The sequence below is a fragment of the Corvus hawaiiensis genome, chromosome 6, assembly GCF_020740725.1.
Source record: "Corvus hawaiiensis isolate bCorHaw1 chromosome 6, bCorHaw1.pri.cur, whole genome shotgun sequence".
Lineage (NCBI taxonomy): Eukaryota > Metazoa > Chordata > Aves > Passeriformes > Corvidae > Corvus > Corvus hawaiiensis.
Window position 1 is genome coordinate 26,466,693 of NC_063218.1, and position 12,200 is coordinate 26,478,892.

Consider the following 12,200-nt stretch of genomic DNA (forward strand, 5'->3'; position numbering starts at 1 on the left):
TTGGATACGACACAAGAAAGACCAACAGTTTTGACACAATGGGTTTAATTGAATTTTTAGTCACCTACACCATGGAGACACTCTTCGCCACCATGAATTTCTTCTTTGTGGTTGGCAATTTGAGAAGCAACGGCCTACAGGCGATCTATGAGCTCAGGTGCAGGATGGTCTTCCTGCATCCACAGAAAAGCATTTAAAGAGTTGGTAGAGATGTAATGCCTTTGCCTAGTGCACTAGGCATGTATGGAGAGCTCTGGGGGTGGTAGTTTTCTTCCATATGCACAAGATAATACCAGAATTTGCTCAGATCCAATAGCATCCATAAGAACTGCAGCCCTGTTCTAAGAATGCTGCCTGAAATGGAGTAAACTGAAACTCTGGGAACAGAGTAATTCACCACTTCCAGTTCCACTCTTTCAGGAGTTCTGTGGATAAATAAAAAGGCTGTTTTATCCCGTAAAAGAATATAAATACAGCATATTGCAACAAAAATGGAAACTGCAGTTCCTGTGCTCATGGATAAAAGAGGCATAAGAATTGGCAGTTGCAGGCTCTCACAGATTTTTCATCCTCAGAATGTGTTACAACATCAACATTGAGAGAAGACTTCCAGGAGATGAGGGCCCCTTTTTCTGCAGACTCGCTACCCAGAGGTCAACAGAGATGTTGGTTGATATCAGGGGCACAGGAGGAGGTGACAGAAGTGGGGTGTAGTAATAAATGCACTGATAGTCATCTCACAAAGATAGAAGACAAACTTTACTTCTGATCTGAGATTGATGATAGAAAGTGAGAGAGAAGAAAATTTTTCATTTTTGAAATTGCAAAGCACGAAGTGCATCCAAATTCAAATCTAATTCATGTAAGCAGGTCTGCAGTCTAAGACTTGGAGTTTGTTTCTTTTTTTCTAATGTAATCATTGAAACATCTTTCACCACTGTTTTACATTTCAAGCCTAGCCAGTGTGGTGAATCTGAATGGGGAAAGTGATTAGCTGTGTGTATGGACATTTCAGTTACAGGTTTCTGACCACCCATGCTTAAAGTAACTATTGCCTAAACTCACACTTAATGCACCTTTCAAGGGCAAACTATTCTATGAATATCTGAAAAAGTTCCTAAAGGCAAAGATGCAAAACCACCATTTCAGACCCACTTATTTATTTTTCTTAAGACCTCATTAACTAATGAAGAAATAGCTAAAAGAAATAGGATTAACTTCACAGGAGGGGCAGTAATATTGTATTTTGCTCCTTCTAGCTAGGCTTGCATATACATCAGCTTTTTATCATTATCTGTCTCTTTTTATCATGCAGTTTCAGCTTACTGCAAAACTTAAATCTGTAAATGCTTGGAAAAATGCTGATGGATAACTGGTAAAAATGTGAAAATTTATCTTAGCACTGAAAGTGCTATGCAAAACTATCATTTTCCTGTTGTTTTTTCATAAGGGTCCTTATGCTAATATGTTTGAAGTTGGCACTAACACTTCAGGGAATTTTTAAGCTATATCATATTTATCCCTTCTTTGTGTTTTTCTAAACCTTCATGTCATTTGCAGCTAAATATCAACATGATTTGTTTTTGAACAACTCTCTATTCAGGCAGTACCTCACTTTTTTTCTGATTCTTCATCTGAAATACACTTCAGATTTAGTATTGCCCAAGTGACAGTTCCAAACCTGCTAGAACCACCATATATTAACATTGTTGAATTTCAAGAGAGTATGCTTCCAGATTGAAATTATTTAGCTTGTTCCTAACTCTACCATGGATCAAAACATGTCCTGAATTCCCATATGAATTCAAATTTTAGGGGTCAGCACTCAATTGCATTCTGATTCTGTACACTGGGAAATGTACAGCAAACTGCCCATCAGTTCCAGTGCCTGTGTGCCTCTAAAGAAACTGTATTTCCATGCCTGAAATCCCTTTCTATGACAACATTAGTCAAATGCACCAAGTGGGAAAACCTAATTGGTAGTAAAAACCAATTCTAACTGTCATGACTTTGTCTATATTGTGAGTATTGCCACTTTTAACACTGGTTCATTTGAACCGGGATTAGGGGTGATAGGAATTATAGGGTCAATTATCTCCCGTGGCTAAAATTAATCTCTTTATAATTCAATCCCACAGCACTAGTCTATCATATCCTAAAGCAGTATTATGACTTTAATGAAGCTAAATTGCAGCAATAAACTGTTTTATGGAGGACAATACTTGGCTCCAGAAGTAAATATTTAATAAAAATTTGCTAGGAATACTGAAAATATAAAGTAAATGCAGCTCTTCTGTGCAGTTTTCTTTATAAATGCTTCCTTCTGAAAAGTAAGTCCTAGTCAATCTTTATCTTCTTTCTAATAATGCCATACCAATAGACAGGCACATTTAGGTGTCACAGCAAGAGAAGGCAGTGATGCTGTGTTTTGTCCACTACAAAAAGGTGAATGGATACTATACTCCTGACCACAGGATCATCAGAAACTTTGTATGCCAACAGCTGTACAGATTTCCCCATAATTTCTTCATCTACCTTCTAAATTAAATTAATAAGACTTCTTTTTTACTCTGCTGGGATCTGGACTGGGTTAACCAGAGATTTTTTTGCTTACAAACTGTTTATTACTAGGTGCTATGATTCTATGATTCATTCTATAAAAGCACAGAGAAATCTCATGGTTGAAACACACCATGCGACCTGATCGAGGATTTTGCTTAGGCCATTCTGATCTATATTATTGCTTGTAGTGTAACCTTGGATAGACAGGTAGGTGAAGAAAAAAACATTTTGTAAAAATAAAACTTTTAACACTGGGAAATGAAAATAACACATATACTGCTGTAAAGATGTAATGTTGAAGCAAAACAAATTCTGTAAAAATCTTCTGTACCACTTAATTGCTTTGTTTAAAAAAAAAAAATGAAATCAACTTTGCCTGTCACTCTGATATTGGAAAAAAATTATTTGGCTTTTATTTTTAGCTGATTAGAAAACGGATTTGCAAAATATTGTAAGTACATGTAAACACAGTTTAAGAGTGTGGGAGTGTTAACAAGCCACACTGGTTGGACAAATATATATTTCTTTTCCCTGCCATATGCTCTCTTTAGTCATCTGTTAGTGATATGCACTTAGACGTGCTCTACTAATGTCTACTCATTATAAACAAGCACATCACAAAGACCTTGATAAAACCTTCCCTCTGTCAATACTTAAGGAAAGTAAAGCCCAGCGATCGAAAAACACATCTGGAACCTGCTCTTCATCCTTTAAAGCTAAATCTCACCTCTGAAGATGGAAATACTTTCTTTGTCAAAAGACATCTTTAAATATTACATCCATTTTTTTCACATACATGTGATGTCAGAGTAAGGACATGCATTACCAGAGGCTATAAAAACCTGCAAGCATGAAAAATCTGTGAATTTCACCTTTCAGATGTCTCTGTGTGCTTCAAAACTTAAACTTCAATTTGAAATAAATTTCTAAACTGCTGCTTTTGATCTCTGTGTAAATGACTATGCCAATTTATTGTGTGTGTGAAACCACAGCACTGGCAGAAGTTGTCCCTCCAGCTCACTTAATGAGACACTATATTTGAAGTCTTAAAATTATTGCTTAGAATCAATTTTTTAGAAAACAGTCACATACAAAAACATCCTAATGTAGTTTGTGCACCTAGGTACTTGTTTAGCTATTTTATAAACAACTCTCACACACATTTATCCCCCTTTACAGAAACAACTGTGTTTCTGAAGGATATGTGTATATATATATATTTGCTTTGGTCTCTCAAAAATGTTATTTTATACTTCCAAAATCAACACAATTTTATACGTCCAAAATCTTTAAAACACAACCAATTTAAACCAATAAAGTTGTCCAAAGAGATATCTTACAAACTATACCCATTTTCTCCCATTATTCTTTCAAAGAATTGTGTGGTCCTTCACTCACTGATACACATACATGCTTCTCAAAACCTGTCTGTGACACCAGTGAGACAAATGTTTGAGCACTCTGCAAGGTAAAGAGCTCCTATATGGTTTCAGGTGATTCCTAAAGTAAGAGTGAACATTTGGAAACAGGCTTTCCTCTGGACTATTAAAAGAAAACAGAGTCCAGTGTCACATCAGGAATTTACACAATGACATCTCAGAGCAGTTCCTCTTCTGACAAAAATATAACCATGTCTATCAACCTAAAATTCAGCATAGATTTCTTTATCTACCACACTTCTCTTCTTTCCTGCCTGTGTCCCACTGCAGTTACTACAACATTTCTACTTGCTTATGTTTTCTCAGGGTCAGAAGTTTGTTTCTGTGGTTCCACAGCCCTATTCTCACTGAGATCAAAGCCTGCTCTCCCAGTCTTGATGAAAGCTTTGGGAAAAGACATCATTGGCTCATACTTATCATTCAGCAGTAGCTGGGATCTGAGAGGTCCAGTAAGGCCTTGTGTTTGTAGTTCCTGTAATACTTTCATATCCCTTTCTCAGACTTACTGCATTTTTATAAACATTACGGTATTACTAACAGGAGATTATCATGGAGCATGATATTTTCGTGTTGAAAAAGAATGAGCCACAACAACTGCAATATGTTGGATCATCCCACATGTGCAGCAAGACTGAAATGCCCCAAATGCATCCACCTTGCTGTGCATAGGCTTATCAATTCTCCATCATGTACCCTTTGTTTAACACACAGAGGACACATTGGGCTTGCCATGTGCACTTTACATGATGGGTTTCATCCATCATGTAAAGTAAAGTTTGTAGCGGTATGTTCCTGTTGAATCAATGTTAGAGTTGCTATCTCTTTTAATGTATAAAATAACCATTTTATCATTTTCCCTTGTTAACATCAGCCATCTCCAATTTCATAAGCATCATCTATCTTTTCTCTTGGACAGCATAAGCAAATAACATGTCTACTTACGGTAATTGTTCTCAACACTTATTTGATTCAAAAATTTTTACTTCAGTTGAAAAGCCTTGAAAAAGCACTTGTATGCTGAAAACCCAGTATGTCTGGGGTCTTTTTTTCTGACTACAGTTGTCCAGCTAATAAAAAGACATTGCTTCTACATACCAACCTTGTCCTATCGTATCAAGTCCACACCAGAACAAAGAAAAGTAGTATTTAGTGCATCTGTCACTGATACATTCAGAACCATGGTGGATGAAAATAAGACAAGGCAATAATCTCTGATTCCTGAGAAACAGCTTTGCAGTCAGCCTTGATTGAGTTAGGCACTGAATGCCACGTGAAACCGCTGTTCAGAGTTGTGGTCTTGAGCACCCATTCAAAGAATACGAGTCTGATTTCAAGGAGGGGGAACATTATTCCTAACACATACATAGTTTCAAGGTCAATAGCCTCTTTTCCATCCACAAGTACATTTCAAATCCCTTCAAATACACCTGCAAAAGACAGTCTGAAAATGGAAATATTATTTACATTTAAACAGCATATTTGGTCTCAGGACATATTTTATTGTTAAAAAGTCAATACTAGTTTTTGGAGACACTTTAGGCTTTTCCCATCTTTCCTCTGTTATCACTCTCTCGAATTAATAAGATTCAAAAGCTATTCTACTGCTTAAAATGGTCACAGGCAGAATTTAGGCTAATTCTAAGGGTTTTAAAAAAAAGTATCCTTATGAGACCTCAAACTTATTGGTGCTTAAAGACAAGCATCATGTGAGAAACAACCCAGTGTGGTAGGCTCAGTTCATAGCACTTGTTCAATCCCTAAAGTGACCTGAGTAGAATATTATTGATTGCATATGAGGAATGTTGAGATCAGCAGCAAGCACAATAACCACAGTCACTTTCATTCAAGTGCACCACAGGGAACAGATCTCTTCTGTGCTAAAGTTACTGTTTTGAGCACACATGCAACAAACTGCTTGTTCCTCAAGCTCAGAATGCAGAAGGTCTTATCTCCCACTTACCTCTGACTAGATAATAAACTAAAGAGAAGGGAATGGGGACAGCTTTCTAACTCTCAAAAAAAGCCTGAAGGTAAAACAAGAACGTGAGATTGCCCAAGTTACATTGGTTGGGTTAAGGCTATCTTAAGAATACTGTGTGAGAGTAATGGAAGACTGTTGTATGATAAACAATTCCTAAAGCTGCCCTAAAAAAAAAACCAACCAAGCATTTTCAAGGGTGCACAAATGTTTTTCAAGAGTTATCAAATCTTAACAGCCTGAGAAATAAGCAGCAGACCAGAGGTTGCTCAAGCATTTATGGATTCTTTAGATGAACATTATTAGACCCTAAATTTATGGCTTTTTCATTCTGTTACATGACACATTTACATTTTTTAAATTTGGGATAATAGATAAGCAGTTACTCTTCAGTATAGCATAGCACAGTGTCCTGAACTGTATAGGGGCACATACCTATCTTTACTGCCATGATGACTCTCATGTCAGAATTCTGAGGTCTGGTCTTGCACTGGTATACACTGCAGTAGTAAAAGCTGCATGATCAAGTCTGCCCTTTCAAAAGCATATCTGTATTGTAAAATACGTTAATGATAAGACATCCTTTCCTGTGTTGTGATTTTTCATTAATTGCAATGGATTAGCAAGCTGCTTTTCTCTGAACAAAAGATGTTGTAGAGCTGACACTCCTGAAATCAGCTTTATAATATAAACCCAAGAAATACTGTGTTGAGTCATTGCATGTTATTTTTCAGTTATTTTGCTTTATGTAACTGCAAAGGTTTCCATTTTCATAATCAGGCCCTGCAATAAGAATTTCAAAATTTCCACTATTAAAGAGCATCCTTTAAATATATGCAGTATTAGTAATTTAAATTATTAGGTTTTATTTTAATACCTTTGAACCTTTAATAGATGTCTTATTAACAACTCTATCAACACTATATTGTCTTTTCATAATGCAAAACTTAAAGGCATTTGAAGATCAACATTAAAAAAAAATGGAAAAAACAGAAACTAAATGAAATCAACACACAGCAGCCTGAAAAAGTAGCCATAAAAATTGGGTTTATAACAGAATACTTTTTGAAGTAATTGGCACAAAGACTGTTCTAGCGCAGATTGCTGCAAGAGTGCTCTTGGCAAGAACATCATAAGCACTAGCAAAACTTTAATATGCTCAAACAGCCAAATACAAACTGACACCAGGAACCCACGTGTGGCAACAAACAGGAAAAAAATAGAGTATCTCAATTTAATACAAACCTACATACAAAGGGATCAATTTTTACAATTCGTGGTTTAGCATACAATACAGCTGTCCTCAGAGTGAATATAGAGTAGCTATACATAAGAAATTAGAATTATCAATTCAGGGGAATTTCTCAAGAGTCCTTTTGATATGTAATACAGCAAATATAATGACTTAGAAACCAAGCATCAATGTATTAAATGAGATCAGATTGAGATCTATTTAGAAAAGACAGGTTTAAGCTGGAAAAAGAATCTCTTTGATATGACCTCCAGAACAGACCATTTGCAGAAGGATTCAAGATGAGCAGATTTACCCTTGCATATCGGTTTGCTTCACAGCTGCTTTAAAATATGAACTCCAAAATTTTTAATATTGAGTTATTGCAGAATTAAGTCTATATAGTAAAAAAGGCTAAGAACCTCATATTTTCTTGCACTTGCAAATGTTATAATGGATTTTGTTGAATTCAGAGGAATAAATGAGACATAGTTAATTTAAAATCTAGCTAACATAATTAACTTATTTATAAATGGTGTCTTATAGATCTGGCTACTGCTGGTCAAGCTAAGAATTTGGTGTGTCTCAGAATTTTCAGTAGTCTGCATCCCTAATTTGTGGTCAATACACATTTAACCCTGAAACTCAAAAGATCAGTTCACTTTAATAGATTTGCCACTTCAAATCCCTCGCTGTTGAAATATGTTGCATTTTTTTTTCCTCATGAAATGTTTGAAGTCCTGTTTAAAAATAATGCCTTCAGGATATTTTTTCCTTAACACTATTTAAAGAAAGTTGAAAGCATTTAGCTATTGAAGTATGCAGGGTTCCAATAAAGGAATAGTCGTCCCTGCCCATGAGCAAACTCTCTTGAAATTCACTATTCCAGAATTCTGGTGCTTTTGCCAGCAGTGAAATTTAAACCTAAAAAAGGACTTTTGTTGCATCAGTTCCAATGCATTTTATCAGAGTATTGGGGGATGGTGGAAAATGGCTACATTATTCTGCAACAGAAAGAGCGAAAAGGTTGTTTACAAAAGTTAGTTTCAACTCTGTATGTCAGGGCAACCAAATCGTGTTGCACTAAAGACAAGTAATAATAAATACACTTCAGATCTAGTTTCTTTATTTCTTTCATTGCAGGGAGAAATAAAGAGGTTCTTTTAGGGGTTTTTTTTCCTACTGTTTTGTTTGATGTAGTTCTTAGCAGTCCAGCAATTACCTTAGGTGATTCTCTGCAAGGACTTGATAAGTGAGAAAGGACTAGATAAAACAAAATATCTGATATTAATGTATTTTTCCCACACAGAGAGAAAAAGATATAGAAAATGCTGTTGCCTGTAAAGACAGAAATAGATTCCCCAAGTCAACCTTGATTAAGACAGAAATGTTTATGTTCTACTCAAGCTCTCCACCCAAAGTTGCAGCCCCAGAACTTGTTCAGAAGTTAGTCAAGAAAAATTACATTCACTCTTCCCAATTTTGTGGCTAAATAGGAAGAAAGATCTGAGTTTTTCATATAGTAAAGCAGGGACACAAAATGGAGAAGGCTGAGAACTCTTATTCAAATGTCATTAATATTAAGGTTTCTCTGCTTGTGCTAATGGTGTCTGGGGTATGTTCCTACAGTGAAATGCAATTGTTTAGTTTATTTTAATGCTTGCATGGTTTCCCCTAGCATGGCCCAATTTTTGCTGGCTGTATACAAGCACACAAGGTCTACCCAAAGATCTTGGACAACAGAATGTGTGAGCTTTCCTGCAGAATGCCACAACTGTGACAAACGCAAAACTGGAGATAGGCAAAAAAGATTAATTTCCATAATTATTAATATGCTTTCACTTTCCTCATGTCAGTGACAATTATATGAGTATAAATGATGAAGTTTCAATATAAAGGGGAAAACAGACAGCAAGGTATATGAGCTGATTTTATGAAAAATATGACTGCAAATTTCAGAAAAGCTTCTACAGGTGAATAGTAATGCCTCCACATCCAGATGACAAAAAGGAATGATCATAAGAGAGGAGGCAAAATTCTTCTGGTATGTCTGCCAAGATCTAACGTCAGTAGTAATGACTGTTCTTACAGTTAATTTGAGCAGTTTTAAATACACCTCTCAGGGTCTTGATAAAGAAAATAGCTGGCATCGAAACTGCAAACCCCAAGCCCTAAAGTGGCTTTACAGAGACTTGGGCTGCAGGAGAAGGCTGGGGCACAAAACGACAGCCTTTCCAGAGGAGCAGCCATGTGTACTGTCATACTAGGAAAAGTCCACCCATACAAGGGATGAGATTTCTCTTTGAAGAAAAAACTTTTATCCACTTGGAGATGGATGGTCTTTGCAAAGCTGTGACCTTCTCCGTGACAGCTACAAATGGACTACTATTTATGATTTGTTTCTATAATCCACTTAATGCAGCAAGCTAGATTATAGATAGCAATTTATTTGTAAAAATCATAATAAAGCACCATTGTTTTAAATGCTAAATGTGGATAAATGGGGAAGAAAAACTGATGAGACAAGATTCGTGTTCTTGAATCTACACCAAAGAATTATGGCAGCCTCTTGCTTTATCTGCATTGGAATCAATTTAGTAATTTTTAATTCACTGATTTTCTGTTGTTTGCTTTACATTTATTAATTGATTGTCATTCTCATGCAATTAATTCAAAAGTTGGCAAGTTTAACATGTAGAGATTAATTTTCTTTTACTAACCCACCACTTAGAATACTTTTTTTTGAAAAACAGGTTACCAAGAAATTACCTCCACATCAATCATATTTATAAGTGAAATACAGTAGGGGTGTTGCATGCCATCTGTTAATCCACACTGAACCTTTCCTTATAATTGACTAAGTTTTTCTGGTCATTTCTATAAAATGACCAGAAAAAATTAGGAGAGCTCTGTCTTTCACACACTGCAGTCCTAACCAAAAGTCAGTTTGAACACCTAGGGCTTCGCTCTGCAAGGCTGGGAATCTCTCATATAAGAGTATGAATCTTAGGTCACACGGAAATAAATGGCATGCCTACCCCATCATCCAGTAGTCACAGGATCTGCACCTTTACAACAACCTACAGGTTGCTCAGCTGTCTAGTGTTTCTCATCTGGAATGAGAGCCATTCATTTGCCCTTCATGTCACACTCATTTACAATGGCTGAAATGTTTATTCAGGAGGGGAGTAGAGATAATGAGCAAGGGGCTATTCACGAGACTTCAGACTCACTCTGTTCCTCATGGCAACACAAAACAGCAGAGTGAAAGGAAAAATAGCATTCCCTACTCTCATTATTTTATTATGGCTTTCACCATATTTGGTGCTTAACTGAAAGCTCCAGTTTCTGTGTCTTTTTTTGCTCTGTGTGTCACTTTGGTTGCTGCTGTAAAGTGGACAAATTGACAAAATAGACGTTTTTATAGAGAGGCAAAGGATATGTCTTAACAAATATCTTTGTGGCCTATATAAGGCTAGAATGGACTCAAGCATTTTGATCTCAAAATGAGGATTTAATATCTCTCACAGACAACACAAAGGTTCAGAAAAAATATGCAGTTAGGTACAAGAAGACACACAGAATAAATTCAGCGCTCAATGCAGACTGTAAGATACATGAGCGTGCAAGCTGTGATGCATGGAAGTGCTGCAGGGCTTGTAGGAACCCGACCCAGACATTTATTTATTTTTGCACAGAAAATAAAATGTGACCTTTCTTCTCTCTCCTGTAATGTGGGTAAGAAAGTTCTGTAGAGGAAAACTAGTCTTTTCTGCATTTGAACTAAAATCTGAAGTTCTCTCTTCATGTAACAACTGAGGGTAGAACATATATGCAAATTTATATATGCTTTAATCTCTTGCATTGATTTAGTGGGACTAGATCTATGGTCTATTTGTAAAATAAGACTTTGAATGATCTAAAAGATTGTGAGAAATGTATTCAATGTTTAACAAAACAAGATCAGTGGGTTTCCTATAGAAAACTAATGTGAAAATCTTAGAACAGAATCTTTTAGATGGATTTTAAAACTTTCCTATGGAAATTTTTACCAAGCACATGAATTCTCTGTTAAAATCTATGGAATCATTAATATCTTGTTAACCTGGTAGAACTTTTCAGTAAAGAAAGGGAAATAGGTTAGAAACATGCAAATTTTGAAGATTTTTGTATACTTTGATCTGGTGAGTCATTAGTAGCTCACTGCACATCCATCTACAACCCTGTGAAATTCAGTGGTGCCTGGTATTGCTTAGACCATGTAAAACAGCTCAGGATTTGGCTTATTATCCTGTTTAACTCACTTCTATTATAATTTCTCCACTTCCATCTACTTATGCTGAGCACCTTCCTTAAATCTCAGGTGAAATCCCAAGGACACTTCATACAAACATGTACTTTGGATAATTGACTGTCTGGTTTAACTGCTAAGTTTAAAGAAAGACAGGGCTATGGCACTGTGTATTTTTTTGGATACATTTTCTGGCTTTGTGGGGTATTCACTGCATGATTTGATAAAAACCGAGGCTAAATGAAGTCTACAATTGGTATTCCTACAGCCACAAGTTTATTGGCTTGGGGTTTTTTTCCTTGGCTCTGTCTGTAAGGTTCATTACTTACAGTTACTGCAGAATCAATTTGAAATGGCCAAAATCAGTGATGGAATTTATAGCACAATAAATGTACTGCCATACAAGTGCTGCTACACATGAAAGGGCTTCAGAATATTTTCAGCAATCCTTCTACACAGCAGAGTGTTCTGTTTTTATCAATTTAACAGAATCACCACAGGTATATTCTAAGAGGTGTAATCCTGACAGCTGCACAGCAGATTTTCTCTGAGGCAAATATTTTTGCAGGAAAACAATATTATTGATAAAATCTTAGCATATCAGAACACAAAAAGGAAACTGCACACATCTTTTTCTTTCTCCCATCAGGCAGTTCCATTTCACTCACAGAAAAAACTGCCCTGAACCAGAAAGAGTTT

General features: G+C 36.1%; 1 protein-coding gene across 6 annotated transcripts in view; it reads right to left on the reverse strand.

Moving 5' to 3' along the window:
- The window catches only part of NPAS3 (neuronal PAS domain protein 3), a 605,283-nt gene that overhangs the window by 29,429 nt on the left and 563,654 nt on the right, over window positions 1-12,200 (reverse strand). The window lies entirely within an intron of this gene.